This window comes from Harpia harpyja, chromosome 23 (genome assembly GCF_026419915.1).
Source record: "Harpia harpyja isolate bHarHar1 chromosome 23, bHarHar1 primary haplotype, whole genome shotgun sequence".
Lineage (NCBI taxonomy): Eukaryota > Metazoa > Chordata > Aves > Accipitriformes > Accipitridae > Harpia > Harpia harpyja.
In genome coordinates this window covers 2,256,201-2,281,001 of record NC_068962.1, presented here as the reverse complement: position 1 = coordinate 2,281,001, position 24,801 = coordinate 2,256,201, and the positions used below count along the sequence as shown (strand labels likewise).

At 41.7% G+C, this 24,801-nt stretch overlaps 1 protein-coding gene across 5 annotated transcripts in view; it reads left to right on the top strand.

Moving 5' to 3' along the window:
* Positions 1-265: 265 nt before the first annotated feature.
* ANO4 (anoctamin 4) overlaps positions 266-24,801 on the top strand; it is a 198,084-nt gene continuing 173,548 nt past the window's right edge. For 3 of the 5 annotated variants that reach the window (XM_052774479.1, XM_052774477.1, XM_052774476.1), the window contains exon 1: positions 266-1,505. The gene's annotated coding sequence lies outside the window, so the exon portion shown is untranslated. The remainder of the gene's footprint in view (positions 1,506-24,801) is intronic. The other 2 variants (XM_052774480.1, XM_052774481.1) reach the window with 2 other exon arrangements.

Below are 24,801 nucleotides of genomic sequence, written 5' to 3'. Positions count from 1 at the left end.
ATGGGTACCACTGCTGGGAATGCTTTGAGGTTTGTTCCCCTGAATTCCCCCCTTATACTACCTAGCCTTTTCATCTTCTGAAACATGAATATCAGATGGATGATATTTATGTTTACTTTGCGATATGGCAGAAATCCAGGATTGACTGTTTTAAAAATATTTTGAACAGGTAAGCATGTAACTTTGCCTACTGGCAGAGTGTCTGCTTTACGTAAATGCAAATTTGCATGCTGTATTTAGGTTTGCTCCACTGTGGACTGCATTGTGCAGTAGGACCAGAAGAACCTCTCCCATAGTCAAATGCAGGGATTTGTATTTTAGAATCAGGAGTATTCCCTGGAAGTTACAGTGTTTGGCAGCTTTAATCCTGACTGCATTGCTTTCCTGTGCGGGTTGGTTCGATGGGTTAAATGCCATAGAAAGGTTTGTCTCCAGATCCTGGATATCCTTATTGCAAATTAAGTTGAGGTCTGTGTGTCTCTTTTTTTTTTTCTTTTTCTTTTTTAATGTCCAGTAGTACGATAGATAGCAGCACAAACATTTAATCCAGTTGCCTTCTTGGCAGGTGAGGGGAGAAGGACCTTGGTTGTGTATTTTCTGTGGATCTGGTGCCGTCAGGGGTCTATGATGTCATGTCCAAACCAGCGCCGGCTCTAACAAGGCAGTTCACAGCAGTGGGGCTGTGCTGTGAAATCTCTTACAGGCTTCCTCCTCCTCCAGAAAGCAGTGTTTGAAGAGGAAGCAATGCTCAATGTATGTTTTATATAGGGAAGCAACCGGCTAATAAATTGCAAGTTACGTGATGCTGATATTTAAACCTCCAAACTTTTCTTGCTTTTGTACTATCGCGCAGATGTAGAAAACAGCCTGTCAGGACAGCAACCCAGAAAAGCTCGTAGCTTCCAAAGCGCTGCTGCTCGGAGGAGAAGGCGACGCGGTGCACGAAGACGGTTTGTTTGCGCGTGGGCACAGAAGACCGCGCTGGGGTTAAGCAGCAGCTTAGCCCGTCGGTGGTCTTGTGGAAGCCAGGGACGCGCTGGCGGCTGGACAACTGTCACGCTGGCACCGCTCAGTTCCTCTGATTGGGTACTCCCAGCGACTGATTAAAAATGCTGATGCCGTTTCTGTGCTCCTTTCCACTTGGAGGAGAAATCTCTTCTCCCCACCCCCAAGCCCACCTCTAGGCTGTAAGTAATGGTGAGAAGATTAAGATGAAAACAGTGCGGTCTGAGTGACTGGAAATACAGCAGTCTGTTTTAGCTGCAGTGTTATGTAGGAGTCGTCTTCAGACTTCTTACCTCCGGTTTTTCAGCACAAACTGCTTGCAGGTTTTGGAAGGCTGTGAAAGGACTTACCGTTTGTCTGTTAGTGTTTTCTGTGTTTCATCATATTACCTTGCTTTTCCCTGGACAGCTGTGTTCAGAGCTTCATGTGGAAATCTTTCTATTGAAGAGAGATAAAAAGGATCCTTAATCTGATTCTCTTTGGATCTTTCTATTTTTATGGTAAGTGCCAGCATGTATTGGCTGAGCATAGCTTCTTTGCTGCAGTGCTCGCGCTCTCTCCCTCTCTCTCCCTCCCCCTTCCCCCATCTGTTTTTCTCCCCCTATATTCTTAGATAAGCCTCGTGACCTTCACTCAATAGCTAGTCATCATTTTTAGCATCTTCGTAGCAGATGTCGGCTGACTAAAATACAAGTTTTCTCTTGATTTTGCTCTTTCCCCTCTCCGACCCGGAGCTCTGAAGTAGCGATTGCAGTGTGAGTACTGCCTCTTTGTCCTTGAAACGGGAGGCTTGAGCATGGCTCGTGATTGCCCGTGGCAGCAATGGGATAAGGTTTTGGGGAACTGGAATTACGGATTTGGTAAAGGTGACTCATTTCTGTAGGTCTGTACCACTGTGCTGGAAGGGCACAGAAAGCCCCTGCTTGACTAGCCATCTAGAAAACTCTGAAGCCCCTCAGTGTTCAAGCGTGGGGCATACATGTGGTTTGAGCTGATATTTGCTGTCACTGGCATAGGAAGGGTGGGTTCTTTCAGCATTTTCAATATAAGCCTATGTCATCAGGTGTTTCTGAGCTGGACCTTTTGCATCTTACAAGTGCAGGCTGGCTGGGACAAGAAGTTACAGAATAGGCAACCTAATAACCCTCATCCCTCTCTGGTCTATACAATTGCAAATTCTTAGCTTTTTGAAGGGCTTTTACAACTCTGCAGTAGAAAAGTGCATTTAAATGTTTGAAAAATCTGTGCTTGCCTAATTCATGCTCTAAGCTATTTTAACAGCTCTGATTTTGTAAATAGGAAAGGTCATTATTTAGTCCACAGTAAACAGTGCCCTTAGACATACTTTTTTTTTCCCCTAGTTTGTTGCATGAGATTTAAAGTAAATGCAAATATATGATTTCTGATAGATAGATATTTTCCTTTGCTTTTGGTATGAGAGAACTACAAAAATATTTCTCTTAACTTAAATGTGTTTCATGTTGTGAATCCATTATGTGGATTGACTATGCATAGCCTTACACACTGCAGGAATAATAAAGACTTTACTAAATCTTCAAAGGTCCGCTGAAGGTATAGGTATAACACTGGCTCAAACTCGTCACAGGCTGGTCTGCCTTCAAAGCAAGGCAAAGAGGTGATGTGTTCTTATACCTTTGTTTCACTGAGGTAGGATAAGAATAAAGCTTTTATTCTGTCTCTGTATTGCCTTTTCTGGGTTTAAGCAAGAGAGATGCTGATGTCTGGAAATTTGTTTTCTTTGTTTAATGTGTCTTATGTTGTGGCTTTCGTTGTGGCTTAATAAAATAATTTTGTTCCTGATTTATCCTGTAATTTGGAGGGTTTTGCTTCACGTGAGCTGTTTAGTTGAACAGAGTTTGTGTACCTCCTTCCCCCTCCCAAATGAGTAAAAACTTTTAAAACACTGCCGTTATTTTAAATACCCTTCATTTCTTTCTTGTACTTGGGTATAACGTCTGGTTGTATTGATAGTGTGTATGTGTGCTGGGGAGGGAGGAAGCCCAGGTTAGGCAATTGCAAGAGGTACTTGGGGGGAGGAGGAGGAGGAGGCTTACGCAGATCTGCAGGTAGAGGACTTTGTGGTGCAGTGAGGTACCTGCTGCATTGCCTTCACAAAAAAGCGGTAGTGGCCAGCACGTAGCCCAGATGTCAGTGGTCCAAGCCCTCTCCCCCATCAGACCGTGCGTTTTGGCATCGTGTGGCACCCGCTGGTCCAGCTGATCCTGAGACCCGTTTCCCTTCTCGCTGATGCGGTGAGGGCACGCTGCACCCCTGCCTCCCTCCCGCTCGCTGGGAGGGAGCAGCTCTGTCCTGGCACCTGAGCAGCTCCTTGAACTGGTTAAAAACGTTTACTGCTAGAGCGGTCCTCCCCACTCTCTATTACAAAAAGGCTTTGGCACTCTGCAGGGTCTATGTGTTACTTATTTTTTTTTAAAATCAGTAACGAAGGTGCCAGAGTTTGTTCTCTTCCAGTTTCAGTAAGTGCTGACACGATGACAGCAGCAAAGAAACTTTTGGCTGTGAAAGGAGACCTGCAGGGATCTTGTGAGCACACATGGGGAAGTGGTCCTAAGTGCCTGCAGGTTGTGATGTTACCTTGCAGAGACCAGGCTTAGGCTTTTCTTGATTCAAGTTACAATTGTGCGTATGCATCTGCACGTGGAGCTGTTTACTGTACCATTCTGTTCCATTTAAAATTACTGTAAACTTAAAAAAACCTCAGGGTTTGTAAAATATGTGCACAAGCTAACTGAATTCTGAAGACCACACAGTTAAGTATGGTACAGCATGTTTTCATTTTTAAAATTATTATTAGAAAATCAGGTATTCCTGTGCCTTAAAATAATCTACATTCTTACCTTACATTTAATCAAAAGGACTGTTGTCACTCAGAAAATGACTCATGTCTAAGTAAGACTATCTTGCAAAAGCTAATTTTTAACCTAAGTGCATAATCATATCTGTCTTTTTCAATCAAAGTTTAAAAGCCAAAGTGCATAACGTAATGTGCTTTCTAAATAGCCTTGAGGCAAAAGGAAGGGAGGAAAAACAATAATCCTGAACTACTTTCTCCAGTTTAAACCACATGAGCTTGCAATGGGATGTCTACATTTGGAACCTGATGTCTATGTACTGCAACTGAGAAGTCTATGCACATAAAATCCTTGTCAGCACATCCTCTTGCAGGCCGAGGGCTTAAAAAATAAAGATGCAATCCTCTATAAAAGCCTTGAGAGGTAGAGAGAAGACTGAAATCCCCCAAATAACATGAAATTCGAGTAGGTAGATGTGCTTTTCATTTCTTAGGAATCTTATGAATGCCCTGGTAGGGGAATGCATGCATAGTACTTCCTTGTTTCACAGCATGGTGTCATGTTAATTCTTTTGCAGGGTGGCTGAAGACTGCGTAGAAAACAACTGCGGGGGGGCGGGGGGGAACAAACACAAAAAACCTCTGTTCCTTAGGCAGCCAAAATCACCCAATGGTCTGATGAAGTCGCTGCATTTTTTTTTTCCTGTGTATGTTCAGTATGCATTCTTCACTCGACTTGTCTGTAGAAGCAAGTTCTTTAAAGCTTTATACTCCCCAAATATTCAACCATATACATTTATGTTGCGAATATAAACAGGTATGCTTTTACAGAAAGCTTACTCATTTTTCCTGACTGCTTCAGTAGTTTCATGCTGCCTATCTGCTCGTATCCTTTCTGACAAAACCTGTGCAGGCAGCTATTGATTATCACTCGGTGAAGAAGGCAGGCAGTGGATTAGCCATGCCCCAACTTCCCTCTCTGCCCCAGACTGGAAAGTGATACTGGGATATGCATGATGCAGACCTGAAGTCATCGGTACCAGGCAGTGCTCTGGCTAGTGATTTTTTTTTTTTTTTTTCCCCTCCAAAGCTCCTTCTAAAAACTGTTTACAAATGTTTTCAAAGGTAAAGTACTAAATCACATTTTTACAGAGCTCATGTAATTACAAGTTATAATATGCATATTCTATGTATATATTACAAGTTATATTAATTGTGGTTTTACCTGGCTGTTTCTTCATACTTACTGACCCGAGCATGAGCACACATGGATAATCAAAAGTTCACTGCAGTTTCTAGGCTTTCTCTGCTCTACATTGTAGAGCTAACTTTTATGGTTTTCCTTGGACACATTCTCTCATTTAGTCTGCAAATTTTGTCCAGGATGATTTCAAGGACTTTAGAGCTCTAATGTTGCAAATGTTACAAATCTCTTTCTATGTGTCTGGAGACCTTAACAGGTGAGCTGTCTTAGTCCACGTGCAGTTCATGGATGTCTGGAAGTCCTGTGCGTGATGCTGTGCTGCATAACCTGTCAGTAGAAGTTTGGTGCTGTTGGGAAGTATTGGGCAGGGTGTTCGTGTGCTACATGCTTTCTCTGTTTCTATGGGGAAGGATTAGCTTTCAGGCATTGTTAAATGTGTCTCATGTCTTCTGTGCATATGCTGCCCTCTTAGTAAGTGCTTGTACTCTACGCCTGTCATATCTCGGGGCGGGGGGTGTGTGTCATATTTTCTGCATTTGTACAACTGCATAGCACTTGTGTAGGCCGGTCTGATTCTTCATGGAAACCGTGGGCTTTCAGTTCATGCCTTGCAGATTTGCTCACATGTAATATCTGCATAGGAAATACTGGACAATAAGGTGAGAGGTCTTCTGTATGTCAAAGAACTTTCTCCTGTGTAGTGTAAGTAACAATTATGTTCCAGATTCAATGTGGTAATAACGGAGCAGCGTTAGGCCTGCTTGCTTTGGGAAATATCACAGGGCTGAAGCATTCCCGAGGGACCACTCTGTCTCATAGACTTCTTTAGCACCTGAGCATAAAATTTAATGAAAAATTTTAAAGGTAAAGTGCTTACTTTCAAGTGACTGTGGAAGCATTCGTAGCCTTTTTTGGTGGAAGATGTAGAGAGGGTAAAACTCTATCCTAATTGACTCACTTTAAGCGGTCCATTCTGGTAATCTGAGATTACTAGAATCAAGAACTTGACATTATTCTGTTTGCAGTATAAAGTGAAATAATAATCTGGTTAAAAGTTATGGGCTGGTTCCTCAGCATCCCAGTGGAAGGAAGGGATCTTGGCACTGGAGCAAGTAATGCAAATATTCACTCTCTGTGAACACCACCTCTGAACAGGATGAATATCACTGAAGCTGCAATTAAATCCCCAAATAGGGGAGCTAATAGCACGCAGCTTTCTGCAAGTGGATAGATTTTACTCTAGGAGAGCACAAGTCTGAGAGAATATTTTCAGGAAAGTCTCATGTTTCTAAGAGCCATATGTAGATACTTTTAATGCTGCAAGGCCCATCTCAGATAGCTTCCCTTTACCACCTCAGGAGGAGCTACAGCAAGCACACCTCCAAATATGTCTCCGAATCCAGCCCTGAGAGAAGACTGGTTCCCACCAGACTGTGAAATTTGAACATGAGTTCGGAGACTTCCAGACTCGGCATTTGCAATCTGCCTGTCCAAAGTCAGGCTTGCTGTCCAAGAATTTTGCACAGCTTGGTCCCTCAAAAGCCCATATGACCCATAGATAAATATTTTTTAAAAGATAAAACCAATGAATTATTCTGAATGCACACCCTGGAATCAGTTCAGTATTAGTGTTAGCTCTTTGTAGTGGTTGTTCCATGTGAGATCTGAGCTATCAGGTCATCCATATGATATTAGAGCCACCAGCACATCTGAGCACCAGTCTAGCACCGTAAAAACAACTGTTTTCAAACAGTCAATATTCAGATGATACCAGCCAGGATTAGAGCCATGTCACGCTGGCTGTAAGTGTGCTCCAAGATCCCAGGATTATGGAGGTATTGACAATGATTGTAGGAAGTGGGCTCCTCATGCTCTTTGCAGAGGTAGAATAGCAGAAGTTAGCGTTTCTAGAGCGTGGTTTGAAATGTATCTATGATAGGTGTTCCAAATCTCTTTTAGGAGCCTATTGCTGTTTGATATGAAGCTAGGAAGAGTAGGCTTCTGTATAACTTATCTGTAGGGTTTATATCACTACTGCTGGGAGATGATTGAAATAGATGCCTGTTTAGGACAGCTTTAACTCCATCCATTTGGTCTTGTTTGTAGCCCCCTGCAGTATTGACATTAATTCCTTATTTTACATGGTGCTTATAGCTTTCAAATATAGAAAAATGATTGTACCTCTCTTTGTTTTTGGAGGAGGAAGTTAATTAGCAAAATCACTTGAGAAGAGCAAGACTGAATGTCCTCTGAGCCAGTTTGCTGTAGGGAAAAGCTAGCCTGGTGATCAGCTGTTTTGGATCACCAGGAGATATATTCCCATTTGAGATAACTTTCTTTGATAAAATTGTTTTCCATTAAAATTAAGCATAATACTTTACACGTGCTGTATTAGGCTCCTGGAGACTTTTTCTAAATGAGCTTGGTACTTCTTGGAGAACCACTTCCTATAAAATGCCAGCTGAAACCCACAGCTTTGTGAAGCCCTTTGGTGTGTCTCCATGTATCCTGGCAGACATGCAACCTCTCTCCATGTTGTTCATCCATCCCCTGGGCTCATTTCAAATCTTTTCTTGTTTGTTTGTGCTCCTTGTTACTGTCTGTCTCACTGTTTTCCCTTGACACATACTTTTTTTGCCTTTTCAGATATTGGTTTGCCTTCACCTTTTTCTTAGTTCTGGTTTTCTTCTGTTGTTTCTTTTTTGTTCTTCTTAGAGATGGTATCTGTGTTGGTTGTTTGGGTTTGACTTGGTGGTTTTTGTTTTTTTTATGCTGATTGTCCTCTTACTGTTTGTTATTGGCTTTTTTTTTTTACCATACCAGTTGCCACCCTATATTGTGTTCAGTCTAGGCAGATTCAGCACCTGGGGAACAGCAAATACTGTCTTTTCTAAATGAAGAGCTTGGGCTGCTGTCCCAATATATTGTGAAGCTTGTGTAGAAAATTGGAGAACAGGAGGCAACGATAGGCAGGTTTAGCAGGACAGAAGGGCTGGAACCTAAGAGCCAAATAAAATGTCAGCCTCGTTAGCATGAATTCTCTTCCTGAATCTGCTAGGAAAATAGTCTATTCTGTAGTTGTGGAATCTGAGGTCAAAAAACCATAATGAAGAAGAATTAGGCAGGTGATACTGGTCAGAGTTGTCTCAAGCTCTCCGCAGTTTCATGCAGGCAACACTGCTTTGGTTTATGCTTAATGTTTTTGAGGTTATTGCCATAAAAATTCTTTATTTTAGATGAGAAAGGGAAAATGAATTAAGTTGAAGGCTGCTCTGCCCACAGGAGAAGGAAAGAATACTTCTAATTTCTTATTGTCCCTTGTTCCCATAGAAACACCTGCAGTGTTTGATTTCTAACTGATGTCATTTCGATAACGAACTCTTACAGAAATAGATGGGGGGAAATTCCTGATCCCATTTCAGTTAAATCAGGGTAATCAAATTTCTACCCATAGATGACTTTTTTTTTTGTATGATGCTGAGTGTTGATAATAATTGTCCTGTTTTTCTCTCTACATCTTTTATGTTGACCACCAGGTCAGCTTACGTATAAGAAGTTCTTTCTAACTGGTCACACTGAAATTGCTGTTGAGCCACAGACAGAATTTCCTGATTTTCCTTGATAACACAGAATTTGTGATATGGATTTCAGAAATGCCTTGGCAAAAATTTGGATAACCTTCTGCTTCAGCATGCTTCATGACATTTACTTAGTTTACATTTCTAATAATAATAGACTCTGAACCTTCTGATTAATATATTATGGTAATTAATATATGGTAAAACTCTGGCTATGCAAACAACATTTGTGAAGCTTATATCAGTACTCAATGTCCCATGGTGAAGTCGTTACTGCAACTAATCATTGCACTACTGTCACCAGCAACAGTTCTGCAAACAATCTGAACAGTCTTGTGTAAGAAAAATATGACTTTATTTTCCTTTTTACCTAAAAAGCAACATGAGTCAATCGTGTTTTATTAGTACAGAGATTTATATGTTAGCATACCACAACCTAATTTATTTGTGACAAACTTTTAGGCCTAAATTCTCCACTTGCTTTCTTTAAAGCTCAATCAGGTCGGCATTCAGGTAATTCTTTCTCTGCATTTTTAATTCTGCCTCTTCTTTTTCAGCTTCTGTCTCTGATCTTATTCCTTCTAATTCTCCATTCTGTGCTTCTGCTGCTTGTGGGGGCTCCTGTCCTTTGACTCTCTTCCAGGCTCTGCTCCATTCCCCCTCTAGCATTTCTCTTTCTGCTCCTTCTGTTCTTTACCTGCTCTTCAAGGCTATTTCTGTGTCTAGGTGTCCCACTCACATACTGGTCTTTATTTTTTCCCTGAAGTTCTGCATTGTGAAAAAATGAACTCGATTAGACCACTGGGGTGTGGTACTTCAGCAGTGCTTGTGCACAGGTTAGCATTCTTTGTGACAGCAATAGCAATTTTCTATTTGTGAAACAGTGCAATGCGGGTGTTAAAGGTGACGGTACAATGGAGAGACTTATCAGAGCAGAAGTGCCATGTCAGATTTCAGCATGATAATCTCATTTCCTGAACTTAAGGTAAAATGTTCGAATTGTAATTTAATATATGTTACAGTGAGGACGGATGATAGGCCTGTGCTTGTCCCGATGCTCCTCTTGTGAGATTGGTTGCTGAATGGTATCGCCTCCCTTGAGAAGGGAAATAGTGAGGAAAAGGGGGATAGTTTTAGGCTATGTGCTTCATTTCAGTCCCAAGAGGGAGAAGCGAGATGGACATGGTGCAGGTTCACTGATTTTTTGACGTTTTGCTTCAAGATCAGGTTGTGATGAAAGAAACTTTATACATCTGGGAATTGCTATGTGCTTTCAGCTGCTATGTGATAGCATGACAATTGCTGCACAAAGACTTGTTCATTGTCAAAGATTTAAGTGTCTCACTCAAGATCACACAGGAATCTATGTCTTAGTTCAACTCAGCACTCCTGAAACCTGTGCTAGTACGCTGCTCATGCCAGGCTAGTCTGGTTTTCCACAGGGACAGTATAGGGGAAAAAGGGAATTCTGGTACTAATAGATAATAATAAATAAACTACATTCAAATACACAAGGTAAAGAAGAAAACTTATAGTCTTCTAGGTTCTAAACCAGATAGAAGTCCTCAGAGAAATTTTAACAAAGAAAAAATTGTCATATTGTTACAGAATGTGGAGTAATATTTAGGAAATTTGCTAAATAACTTTGATATCATTGCTGCTTGTCATTGCCTGTCTAAAAATTCCCAGTTGTTTGCTTACCAGGGCGTACCATGATGTCTGGTTAGGTTTTGATGTGCTCTGATTGCAGTGCACTCCGGGCTAAGTAACTTGCAATTGATGTGGTGTTCCTCCTTCACTGTTGTCAAACATATGTCCTCTTTGCTTTATAGACTCCAGGGAAAAAACATGTTCTGGGGCCACACTGTTAGTACTTAACATCTTTCTTTTGAACTGCATTTTTAGAAACATCTGTAAGCCCGCAAATAGGTTTTATACCTCGGGTATGGCTTTGTGAGTACTTCACTGCATTCTTGGGTATTAGCACTGCGCAATCTAGAGACGTTTTATTATACTAGAAAGCACGGGAGGGTGCACCTTTGAGCATTTAAGAATTAATAAATGCCAGAATTTTGCTTGGCTGCATTTATGAATTATCCTGGAGACTTCAGTTATATGTTCACATACAGTGATTTTCATTGAGTTATCTTTGTCTCTTTTTATCTTCCTTGTGAAGCATTTTGTTCTGTCTCAGTGTATATGATTCAAACCATGCTCCAAAGAAAAAACAAACAAGTATTTCTTGATATATATATTTTTATGGCAATCACCACAACTTCTGCTAACGTCCAGATGGCAAATAATTACTCTCAACAGAAGCTATGAGTTGAGATTATATTATTTCCCTTGCTGATGTCTGTTCTTATTACTTTGTAGATAAGGAGCTGAGGCTCATCATGAATGAGAGAAATGCTCTTTAGCTTAGGGTGCTGAATGTGAAGTGCCAAGGGCATGATTTTTTTTCCATGTCTTTAGCACATTATCACATTTCATATAATCAGAATAAGGCTTGACTTGCCATTGACCGCAGCCGCGAATGCCATAACTTTGATTAATCGGGGGTTGTAAGCTGGGTGCTCGGACAGTGACATACGCCCACTGAAGTCACTTCCTTAGCGGCACTGAAGGCACAGGTGGGTATCTAATAAAGTACCTCAAATTAAAATTCAAATTGTTTAATCCCGAGACCAACACTTCTCTTCATGCAGTTTCAAACTGTGTTTCTGTACAGCTTCCCCTCTGTGCTGAGGCTGGGGAGAGGCCATGTGGAGCTGATATTTATCGCAGAGGTGTCTGTCCTAAGTGTACACTGAGGATAAAAATTCTATATGGTCTGGAATTAAAACCCAGATTGTATTGCATAAGCACAAAAGTGCTGAGTGTATTTTACAGACGCAGCCTTAATCCTGGCACTTCTTTAGGTCTGATGGCTTGATATTGCAAACTCAAGAGTCTTCTGATATAGTTGTATTATATGTCAATAGCTAAATATTTTAAAAGACAATACAAAATCCAGAAATTTCATCCTCTGATATTGAGAAAAATGTTGACTGTATATGTAGGACAGATATTTAAGAGCTTCAATTTTCTTCTTCCTGGGCTTGAGCATAGTGTGGAGTCAGCCTGGTAGCCGTGGTTGTCATTCCAGGGCTGGTAGACAAGTCAGAAGGGGGAAGTGCATCTTTTGCTACGGAGCTCCTTAATAATCTGTTGAGGGTAATTTAATGGAAGAAAGTGTTCTCTACTGCTGCAGACCTTTCTACCTTGCCATTAGGGTAATTCTTCTTTGCAATGTGATGTGGCTGCTAGCCATGGGATCCCAGCAGAGAGGGTCTCTGCGCTTCTACTGTCACAGTGACCCCCTTGAGCTATAAGAGGGGCAAATGCAGGAAAAAAAAAAATCCACATGTATTACTGAGAGGGAAAAAAAAAAACAATTAGGCAGCCTATAACTTTAGGTAGTCATATTTTTTTCTTTTACAATAATATCTATCTTTCTAGATACAGATGTGTAGATAGCATACATCTTCAAAATTGACTAGGGCTTTTCTGTGGCTAAGATGTTCTAAAATAGCCTGAAATATTTAATGTTCTCCCTCTGAATTTCAAGCAAAGTTGCTTTAAAATTTGTCAAAGCAGATGTCCCAAGTCAGAAATGGCATTTTAAATTTTGAGGCACCTCTGTCTGTATGTGCAGGGCTAGTGATTTTATAGCATATTCACTGATGTGGCTAATACTTTAAAGCTGCTCTTTAAAAAGAAAAATCAATGTTGATTAGCTATTATGTGAGCACAAATTCTATCTTTACAGCTTCAGTGTTATGAGTAAATCCAATTAAATTGTGAAAATGTTTTCAATCCACCTCATTAACACAGTTTTTAGTAAAAGACATAATATAAATAGGATAATTGCAATCGGTAAAGTCCAAAAAAACAAAAAATCTTCTCCTGTCCTGTTTTAAATGCCATGAATAAAGCAACTAGTACTTTCCTCGTGTGCCCTTGAAAATAGCGCAGGCACTACCTTGTTTCAGAAGCATTGCCAGAGGGTCTGGCCAGTGAGCCAAGGTTATGGGAATGCAAATTTTGAATCAGCAATGCCTGCTAAATGCTGCTGGACTGCCGTTGGCAGGAAGATGTCACAGTGTGGCATCCTACAATGCCTGTGGCTTTGTGGGGATTTGTCACCTGTGCTTCGCTGTCCCAGGGCAAGAACAAGAATTGCATTTAATGCGTAATCCCAGGAAAGGGCCTGACCCTGTTGTCTCTGCCTGTTGGGCTTCAGTATACACCTTACTCTGACTTCAGCTGAAGGAAAACCATGAGTTAAATTTTCCATGCTTTAAAATAATTTCTTTCAGTAACTTTAGATTTTTTCTAGGTTGAGATATATCATGGGCTTAATATACTCTGAAGCCAAAGACAGAGAATTGCAGAGGTCAAGAAACAGTACTAAGGATGTTCCTCCAGTCATTATTTATCACTTGTAAATTATACATTCAAGTTATAATTTTATGTTTTTACGTGTAATCATACTTATGATTGTGTACTAAATATACTGACACTCAGAAGGTGGAGGCAGCCCTTTGCATAAAAAGAAGCATGGAGAGCAAGATGGTAGGTTCAGTTAGTCTACATGGCAGTTTTAAGGCAGTAAGTACCTAATTTTGTGTCAATGAAATTAAGGACTTACCGATTTCTGCTGAAGGATATACAAAATGCTCGTTTTCCCACAAAGACCATTTCCTTTCAGTGTAAGCAGGCACTTATTAGTTGATTGAGGAAAAGTCAGGCTTGCAACCTTCAATACCTATACAAAGGGTCACTTCTGTGTTGAATTTCATGCTTTGGGAAAGTCTGGAGAAGTTTTTCCTTGCCCTTCATATGACAAGTCTGACACACCACTAATATTATACCCTGTTAACTGGCAGATGCTGAGCACTTTGGTGCAATGTTAATCCTTCTGGGTCTAGTATTGCTATTTTGCTGAGCAAGCTCAGACTGCAAGTGCGATAAAATAATTCAGAGGCAGGTGCTTTCGATAAATGGGAGTCATGCAAGAGGCATTGCAGATCATCTGATCTCGTAGAAGAACATCAGTAGGAATTGATGTAATTGAAAATCTTTGAAAGAGTGAAATAGAATCTAGTGCTGCAGTTTGTCAGGAAATCAATTATAAGTAAAAATGCATGCTTTCCACTTTCATTCTGCTCTTGCACCAGGGTATTGCCTGGCTCAGGCAGAAGCTGCTGTTCAGCCTGTAGTCAACAGCATCCCTGAGCTGCTGGAATTTGCAGCCTGCAGTTACACCTGTCTGGTTAATTTTAGAATAAAATGACAAAAAAGTTTAAAATTCAAAGCCTGACTTGGTGTAATATTTTTGATTGTAGTCACATCTTCCTTAATGGATTGGCATCAGTTTTTATAAAGCACATCTTATTATTTTGAAAGTTTTAGTAAATGCTCCGTACAATTAACAGTAGCAGGGAGAGAGCAAATTAGGTTTGTTCCAATTCCTGCTTATCACATTAAGCACCTCCTAGTTTCACTCTTTTGCTTCATTTGTCTCCTTTATACAAAGAGAGTAAGCATTTGAGATGAGATTTTTGTTTTTTAAAAGCATGTGATGTCTAATACCTGGGATTTTCGGATCCTGAATGCTGTTGAGAACCAAATAATTTTTTGTGCCCTGTGCAGATTTCTAAGCTCCTAGAATGTTTTAGACTGGGGTAATTTCAAAGTTTTGACAGGGAAATCTCCACTGCTTAACTGAAAGCCCTGAGTAATACAGAGGCCAGCCCAGCAGCCTGAGCAGTGGGGACAGGGATCAAACCACTCCATGTCTGGCTTGGACCATGGACGGTTGCCTTAACTAGAAATTATTTGTGGAGCTGAGATGTGAAATATCTCCTTGTTTCCACGCAAGTTTTTCACTAATTCTGATTCCTGGTGTTTGAAGAGGAATGACGCTGCTAATGCTGTAGAAGTGAATGGCAGTAACAAGTAGAAGTGTGAACGATGAGAAATAGCAGGGTCAAGAGTTTTCTCAGCACAGTTTGCAGTTTGTGAGCAGCGTGGATGTATGGAGCCGGGAGCTGGATCTTACTGAGGACATTAAGGAATCAGGTAGGTGGGAAACAGGCAGAGTTTCTTTAATTTCTCTTGCCTATGCTGGAAGGATGACTTATGGCTGTTAATCAGCACTTACTCATGGTGATGGTCGGGTCTCGCTCCGTAGGTCATCCGGTCTTCCTGGAATCTGTAGGACTCTTCCCGGGTTAAGAAGCAGCCCAACCTCCGCGGTGCAGCCCCGGAGGCAGGACACTTTCTGATGCGTCCCAGTCTAGTCTGCATGGAGCAGTTACCTGCTGTAGGGAAAGTGCATACGGCCAGGAAATTCAGAATTGTATCGGTTTGTGTTTAATTAGGCTTTTATATTCCTCAGGGTTAAAATATAAAAAAAAAAAGGAGGGGGGTGTTTTTTCCCTTCCTCTTCCTTTAGAAAGAAATGTGTTTTGTTTTAAAGGGGAGTTGAAGGTAGAGAACGATGAACTAGGGTAGGAAATATGTTTTAGATACAGCATTTGCACAGAAAAATTGCAGAAGTGTGAATGAGGATATGATACAGTTTACTGAACCTTGCATTGCTCACTGCTGAAAAGCTCTAACTTTTCCTTGAGGTACATTTTTCTCTTTCAGAAACATACTCAAGCCAGCACAGAGAAATAATTAGGTTATTACAGTCAAATAAATGGTCTACATCTTCCTGTTATAATCATGGAAGACCCATGGATTTTATGGGCTCTAAATTCTATACTGAGTTTGAAGGCTAAATTACTAGAAATTAACAATGCCTTGCTTAAAGTTTATGGAATGATCAACTAAGAAAAGAAAAAAATAAATGCTGTTTTACTTTATCAATAGTATTATTTCAGCATCATTGGATAGGAAGAGCCCTGAATAATAAACAATTTAATTTGACAATTAATTTTTAATGCAAGACATTAATTTGCAGACAGAAAAAGCTCCTCGATTCTAGCTAGCTGAATCCCTGGAAGGAATTCCCATAGTTGTCTGTTACGGTTTCCAGGAGATTAACATGGGGCAATGCCTAATTCAGGGTTGAAGTGGGGAGTGTTTCTTGCCATGGTTAAATCTGTGAGCAGCCAGGGGTTTGTAACAGCGGAGTCTCTGAGGAGCCTTTATGAGGTCTATAGTGTTTAAGAAATTGCAAACAAATGAAAGAGCTGATTCTGCTATGATGTGAAACTGAGGAGAAATGTGTCGATCCCTAGAGCTATTGATGCTGACCATGCTTGGGTGAGACAATCCTGTCATTTGTTGACAACCCACAGGTGAAGCTGCCTTAGCATCAGCAAAAGTGCCATTCAAACTGGGCAGGCTCAATGCTGATTTGATCCTGTGTAAACCAGCATTCAACTTGCATAGAATTAATTTGAATAGAATTTAAGTAGTATCATGAGGAGGCTAAGCTTGCGTGCGTGTGCTCTCTCTCTCTCTTTTTTTTTTCTTTCAAAAAAACCTTCCCCCCCCCCCCCCGGTCATTTTTCAACATTATCCAAAACAAGGATTGGATTGGATTGTATCTCTTACTTTATTTAGCGTTTTCATTTTTATACTGTCAGTTGTGAACATAAATATGCAGGGGCAAACCTGACACTAAAAAATTGTGATAAACAGCATCAATAAAAACCATTTGCCTTCCATAAACAGCACAAAGTATCTGGAGGGGAGTTATACATTTTTATATCTCTGCTTATGCAGTGAATAAAACAAAAAAGGGAGAAAAGTGGAAGACAATTACACAGTTTTTAGAAATACTACAGTTCCCACACCATGACCTTATCACAATCATAACAAGAATAGTATAAGAAATATAAAATATGAGTGCTAGTTTCAAGACAAAGAGTCTTACACTTTGTCAAAGTGAGTGTTCTTGAAAATCTAGATTAGGTGAGTTTCAGTTCTCTAGCATTTCACAGAGCACTTCTGATAAAAGTCGCTTTTTTTTCAAACTTCTCTCTTTGACTATAAGAAATAGTTTGGGATGATCATATTTAAATAAAATTCCCATGGATATGATGCTGGCTTGCAACTTTCCAAAGAAATATTGACGTTTAGGCAAGGAACATAGGTAGTGGTGAAAGAGTTTTTGAACTGCTTAATGAAACTCCATGTGAGATGTGTCTAGATGTATAGGATCTTAGAGGAAAATCCAATACCCACTAGGGTGTGATACATGCAACAATCAAGGAGGCCCATCAGTGGGACCCAGGGACGGGTGCAGTAAGTCGTCTCTTGTTCAGGAATTCATTCCTAACCTGTTATGGGTTTGTATAGTGTGGTTTTTTTGGTAGTGGGGAAGGGGCCACAGGGGTGGCTCCTGTGAGAAGCTGCTAGAAGCTTCCCTGGCTCTGAGCCACAGCTGCCTCTGGCCCAGGCTGAGCCCATCAGTGACAGTGGTAACACCTGTGGGAGAGCAGGTTTAAGAGGGGAAACCTGCAGCAGGGGAGGAGGTTGGAATGTGAGAGGAACCCCTGTGCAGATACCGAGGTCAGTGAAGAAGGAGGGGAGGAGGAGCGCCGGAGCAGGGGGATGCCCCCCAGGATGGCCGGGACTCCATGGGAAAGCCCGCACTGGAGCAGGCTGTGCCTGAAGGACTGCAGCCCGTGGAAGGGACCCACGCTGGAGCAGTTTGGGAAGAACTGCAGCCCGTGGGAAGGACCCACACTGGAGAAGTTGGTGAAGGACTGTCTCTTGTGGGAGGGACCCCATGGTGGAGCAGGGGACGAGTGAGGAGTCCTGCCCCTGAGGAGGAAGGAGCAGCAGAGACAAGGTGGGATGAAATGACCCCGACCCCCATTCCCCGTCCCCCTGCGCCGCTGGAGGGGAGGAGGTGGAGAGAACTGGGAGTAGAGTTGAGCCTGGGAAGACGGGAGGGGTGGGGGGAAGGTGTTCTAAGGTTTGGTTTTACTTCCTAATATCCTTATTTTTATTTGATTGGTAGTAAGTTAAATTGATTTTGTTTCCTCCCCAAGTTGAGTCAGTCTTTTGCGTGTACTTGGGCTCTAAATTGAGGGGAAAGTAGCACAAGTTTGCTTCATTTAATTATCTGACTACAGGCGTGGTTATCTGTAATAAGTTTACCTGATCAGAATTTAGCATCTGCAGTGGGGTACGGGAATGAGAGTCAGAAGCAGGTCATTGGTGATGAAGCAATATGCAGTGTGCAGATTAGCACTGTACACTGTGCTGAATACAATCGTCAAGTTTAAACTGGAGTTCATCACCTCACTTTCAGTGCTTTTTTTACTTATGTTTGCCAGTGAGTTAGAGAAATGCTCTGCCATGCTGTCAAACCAATGACATCCAAGAACTCACTGAGCTTCTGATAAAAAGAAATTGAAGGTCACTTCTTCAGATCAGTGGGTTTATCTCTAATCCAGTGCAGTGAACTAAATTGCGTATTTTGCAACAACAGCAAAAGTTTCAGAAGAGCTGGAGTGTAGCGTCTCATCCGTTGCTACAATAATACACATTTGAGAGAACCATGAGGAAAGGCCGTAAGATTTCCATGATGCCTTAAAACTAATGAACCTCCATGAGAAGGAGGTTTTGCTTTGACTTTCAACTTAATGTCTGAGCTGTTCTGACAAATTCACTCAAAGTCAGGTGCTGTTTATGGTCGCATTGTTGCTAAGATTTCCATCGCTATGTTATTCTTACTGAGGAAGATACCGAAGGCTCTGTCTTTATCATACTGTTGTATGATATGTATGATATATGTATACCCGGAGCATGAGCAAGCAAAACGTCTTTTACAGCAGAAGCCTATTGCTAAAGTGTTAACAGATTCCTGTCTTCATGAGGAGAAATATTTAAAGTATTGGTCCAGGTTTTCTCAGGTCCCCTTCTTTGCTTGGAAGAAGGGTAAAAACAGTAGGAGCAACAGTTCCCAGTTCGTGCACTGCCCCATCCTGATACCTGACTTAGCATGTGCCTCTGCTTCGTCAGCACCAGCGAACTGCAGGCAAGGATTTCTGCCTTCTGCTCTAACCCGCTGCCTCTGCCCCGTCTGCGCAGGGCATAGCGCTGGCTACCTTCCTGCCTGCGGAGCGTTCCCCTCCATTGCTGCTGATCTCCATTTGGCAGCTCGAACCAAGTTATGTCCTGTTTGTACTTTTCAGATGATGCAGAGGGGGAAGAACTGACACTGCGGATTTACGCGTGGTTTGGTCAGGACTGTTGCAGAGCCTGCCATTTCTGTTCATTGACAGCACTGATGACAGAGGTTTATTCCACGGGGGAGTGCTGCTACCCTGGAGGCTGATCCAAAGCATTTCTTGTTTGTTCCCAAAGTCAATTAAAAAATTAACACCATGGCTCTTATCAGTGCACGCACACAAAAAAATAAAATCGCTTGGGATGTTGTGTAGTTAGCTGCTATCTGACTTCTCTTAAAAGTGCGAGCAAAACAAAGGAGCACATTTCCAGCCTCTAGTTGAGTATAATACATGCGATAAGCTTATGTTTCAGTTTTGGATAGGAGTTGGTGGTTATTGCATTCATATTTCTGAAGCCTTGCTGATCCGCAAGGAAGCACTGGCAAAATTTTGAAACAAGGCTGTTCCCCTGGGGAATGGTTCCTCTTGTGTCAAACATGGACAGGGCAGCAAGGAAAGGGAGTTATGGGCAGTAAAATAAGGAGAAGTTGACTCAGTTACTCTTTAAATCTTTTCATTCACATTTAGTTGTGGCAAAACACTGTTGGGAAGCTCCAGGAAAAATGGTCTGTGATTTCTATCCTCCTCGGTTACTTTTGCTGGTTTGGATGTTTTAATGTGCTGCCCTAGAGGCAAAAATGGTTGGAGACATCATGGTAGTACCTATGAAAGCATCCGCAGTTTAAAGACCAGCTTTTTAAGCCAGTTCACACAAATGAGTAGACCTAACAGAGTAGTTAGTATCTATGGGCACGTGTCAACTGGTTTCTGGATTTTTTTTTTTTGCTGTTTGGTTGTACATTGTAGCCTGGCCAAGGCTGGAGGTCGCCTTCCTAGTGGTAGATGAGGGATGGGCTGGTGGTTTTAACCCTGCTCCAGTCATGTTTAGTACCTGTGTGGTCTAAACCAAGAACTCGAGAGCTGCCTGAACATTGGCATGTCTCTAGATTAGCGCCAATGAACTTGAGCATCGGTGCTTATACCGCAGTGCTTAATCTGCAACAGCATTGATATCACTGGAAATTGCTGACAGGAGGGAGGCGGCAGTAATGCATGAGGAAGCCCCATTTATTTCTGTCTGGGTTGTTTGGCTGCTCAGAAATGCAAGGCAACTGGTTTGGATGGTGTCAGATAACAACAATCCCTTTTGCTTCATGGGGTATTTGGGCCTGTTTTTAAGTTGTGGGGATAAGTTCTGCAAGCACTTGATAAAGCTTCAATTAAGTGTTCATCTTGCAGCCAAGCACTAAATTACCTGTCTTTCCAGGTCACTAGCTATTTGCTGATTAAGCTCTGCTCTTCATTTTGAAAGGGCTGCTGTCATTGAAACAACTGCTGTACCTCCTGGTAGCTGACACAACAACTTCTCCTGTCCCTACGCCCTGCTCAGCTCCAAGCCGGGAAACCACCGGAGCAGGCGGAGAGAGAGCAGGGAACATGCCTGTCTGATACACTGCTGGGAGAGGGGGATGCATCCTCCCACCTCGTTCCCTTCCTGACTCCTCTACGCGTGGTGAGGTGCAAGGAATCGCTTGCATATAATAAAACTTGCGCTTGCTGCGCAAGTGTTGCAGCATGCGTCAAAATTTTACACAGGCATAAATTCAAAAAATCATTTTGCTAAATGAGAGGGCCGCATCCAGCTGTATCCTATCCAGGACGGCCGCAGCTGCGCCGGGAAGGCAGGACTTGCAAGATTACAAAGCAGGATTTGTGCAGGGGAACAGATAGTGGAAAAAGGAGTTGGCACCGCTGCGAAACAAACCATACACGGAGGGCTCTCTGGTGCAAATGGAGTAAAACTGCTGACTAGACAGAAAATTGCCTGGGGCAATGCTAATTTAATATATAGCAGTGTAATTACAGAATGTCTCCTTACCTCCAAAAACCAAGGTCCTCATGGAAAATGTGAGATTATCAAGTCAGTAGAGCAGTTTAAGCAAATCTGTGAATGATGACAAAGTGGAGCAGAAAGTGCTGAATCAGACTTTTTCTTCATCTGCTGCATTGCGTTTGGCAATGGACTGCTCTTAGTGCTATAGAGAAGAATGAAGTTTCCTCAGGATACATCTGGTTAATGCCATACCATGGTGATACTTGAGAAAATAAGGGTGTTTTTTAACCCTTTGAGGTGATTAGTTTATTTCTCTGAAGGACAAGGTCTACTTTGCCATGTGACATTGTCAGAACTTGCAAAATTACTAATGCATCAAAGTGATCCAGTGCATGTACAAATCCTTTTGTGCTGTTGGTGCCTGTTTCTGGGTAAGTCCTGCAGGTTGTCAGTGTAATGGATTTAAAATGAGACAAAACCCACTTACTGATCTCAGTGGCTTCAAGCAGCAGTTCTTAGTGTCGTCAGAAGGGTAAGAATCAAGGGGGAAGGAGAACAGATAACAGAGGATGGCTCATATGAACTGTCCAATATTTGCCTCAGCTGGCAGGACTCCTGTTTTTCTGGAGTCTTTGCTCTGAGCTCAGGAGAAAGCAGGCTTCTTTCTCATCCTTATGGTTCTCCAAATTTCTGCATGCAGTTCTGCGGAGTCCTGGGACTTTTCCTTCCTGTTACCTTGCACTGAGCTGAAAACGGTACCCCTTCTGCCACCACACACCCCTGGGCGAGAGACACGGGGGGATCCCTTCCCCTCCGAAAGCCCAGCCCCGAGGTGGAGTGTGGCCCCTTCCACCCCACCAGCCTTGCAGAGAGGAGGAGACAGGAGTTAATGCCCAGGATCTCAGAAGAAGCATTTCCATGCAAGGAGTTATTTTAGGAAGAGCTGTTCTCCCTCGGTAGAAGAGCTCCCACGATGCGCGTTTATGAAAAGAAATGATCATCTGAAGTCTATGGGGCTACTTTAGTAAGTCTTCAGCTGTGAATGTTTAGGCTGCGCTGCGTATCAATTTTTGTCTGGTAGCTGTTAGATCTGTAGTCAATCTTGAATTAAGCATATTTTGGTTGATTTTTCTTGCTATTATGTTTCCTATGTTACTTTATTATTTGAACACCAAAACTGAATGTAGTGCTGTGAACAGAATAAGGTATTCTGCTGCAAGGAACTTGTAGTCTAATTCAGGCACAGTGACGCACAGGCATACATAATATACAGGATAAGGATGCAAATTGAAAGTAATAGAGGCGTCTGGGGAAAAATCATTGCTGCAGACTAATTTACTATTCCTGAAGAGCTACTGGGCTGCAGAACATAGGGAAAATATTGACCAATACAAAAGATGCCTTTTCCCTTCTTTTTTCTCTTTTTTTCAAGATGTTAATTCCTAATGTGTCTTCAAATAGAGGAGAAACACACAAAACAGAGAGAATGTTAGGGATCCCCAATATGTTTCTGTCTTCTGAACTGGAGCCCAGAAGAGAGAATTGGAGATTTCTTTTCTTGAGTATGCCTTGTGAAATAAGAACTTCATTTAAAAAAAAATTTAAAAAAAAAAGTGGATTGAACCTGGACTACAGACCAGCATTGATGTAATTGGAGCTCTGTTGGCAAGGTAGTGTGAGCTTTTCACAAAATATTTAGTCTGTATTTGTATTTATATGGGCTTGTGAAATTGAGACATTGGCCATTGCTTTTCTTGCAGGGTATAGCTGCAGACTGATGAGGTAATGATTGTAAAAGGTAGATACCAGGGGTACTCAAAGTGAATGAATCCAGATTTTAATCTGTTCCCAAGCTAAATGTCTAGTGGAGGTCTAGGCAGTTGCATACACGAGCAAAAGGTGAGAAGTAGTGATCCTATCGAATTTGCTGGCAGTCTTTTACTTTGCATTTACACTCTTGTCTAAGCCTTGATTTTTGTGCCATTTATGGTGGTTCTGTTTCAGGCGTGGTATCCAACAGTTCTTAGGCCCTGTGCCTAGCCTTTCAGTACTGAAAGTGTTTGTGGGTCTAATCCACATTTCATTTCAATGGTCAGTGATGGCAGCAAAGGAATTGTCAAACATATCTTTGTGTACCAAACTCATTAACATCACGTGGCAATTTTGTCACTGATAGTGATCCTTCAAACTACGGCTGTGTCCAGCAGTGACTGGAAGGTCAGAAGCAGCAGAAGGAACGCAGTCCAAATGTGCATGGACAGAGAACTCCTCTGCAAACGTGCGGGTGGTGGTTGCAAGTCCTGACACCAGCTGTGACTCTGACATGCAGTGTGGTCTCAAACAAACCGCCTAGCTTCTCAGGAAATATACTGGTTTCAGGTAAAGAAAAACATTAAGTACAGGACAGTTTTTCAAGGGCAACCACCTGAAATGCAAGTAGAGTTATGCACACACAGATGTACAAACACATGTGTACCTGTGTATAATTTAAAGACAGAAGCACAAATTAATTTAGTTAATTCCAGAGAATTAACTAATTATTTCTAGTGAAATCAAGTGTACTGGTTTATCAGCATTTTGATAGTGCTACAACTGAGACTGCACACTGGGAGTCAAGAGCTGCTTTAATTATGTTGGTGGGCCTGCGACTGACTCTTGTGGTAGATGAGCTATTAGCATCACTGCCTTGAACTTTTTTTACTTTTCTGAATATTTTCATTTTCATTCTGATAGATCTATAGGTTGAAAGTGATACATTTAAGGAAGCTGTTTCTGGACTGCCTGTAGTCTTCTAGTGTGACCACGGGGGTATCACAGAGGTTGTGTGCATCTGGTAGGGTAAGGCCAGTAACTTTTCTGTGCCATGTTTTGTTTATGAGGATAAACCCATTAAAGACTTCAAGACATTCAGATCCTGTAGGGCTGAGTCATATACCTCTTTAAGATAGATTAATGCTAGGAACATAAGCAGTATATCTTTCTGTGGCATCGTTTCATGAGGTGGCAGTAATTCTTTGTTATCTTTTTAAAAATGTAGTTAACATAAGTTATTAGAAACACCACAAGATGTCTTGTCTGTTCATATCTTCTTATGTGCACTTGCCACTTCACATATATTGTGTTGTCAGTGAAGTACTCCCAACTTTCTTCAGGATTAAGAATTTTTATGACACTCTGGTCAACAAATGCCAGATGCCAAATACTGATTTCAAAGTACTAATTTTCTTTTGTACTTCCAGCGCAAGCAGCAGCATCACACCACTGCATTTTTTCTCTCAATGCGCTGGTAAGTATTTTAGCACTGTGAAAACTAGAGATTGAAGAACAAGTGGATAAATGTTTATAAATACCTTTGAAGACAGCAGAGTTGTCTTTTTTTTTTTTTTTTTGATTAAGCCAGTGTTTTAGAAAAGCAGAGCTCCCAGGTCTGTATGTTTAGAGATCAGGTAAATGGTCTGATTCTCAGGAGAGCCAAGCACTTAGAGTTGTACACAGACTTCTGCAAGTGAGCAGTTACCTCTGTACTGAGGTGTCCTGGTTTCAGCTGGGAGAGAGTTCATTTTCTTTCTAGTAGCTGGTACAGTGCTGTGTTTTGGGTTCAGTCTGAGAAGAATGTTGATAACACACTGATGTTTTCAGTTGTTGCTCAGTAGTGTTTAGACTAAGTCAAGGATTTTTTGGCTTCTGATGCCCAGCCAGCAAGATGGCTGGAGGGGCACAAGAATTTGGGAGGGGACACAGCCAGGACAGCTGACCCAAACTGGCCAAAGGGATATTCCATACCATGTGGTGTCATGACCAGTATATAAACTGGGGGGAGTTGGCTTGGGCAGATCGTTGCTCAGGAACTAGCTGCGCATCAGTCAGCAAGCAGTGAGCAATTGCATTGTGTGTCACTTATTTTGTATAATCCAATCCTTTTATTATTGTTATTGTAATTTTATTATTATCATTATTAGTTTCTTCCTTTCCATTCTATTAAACTGTTCTTATCTCAACCCACAAGTTTTACTACTTTTTTTTTTTTCCCCCTGCATGATTCTCTCCCCCATCCCACTGGGTGGGGGGGGAGTGAGAGAGCAGCTCTGTGGTGCTTATTTGCT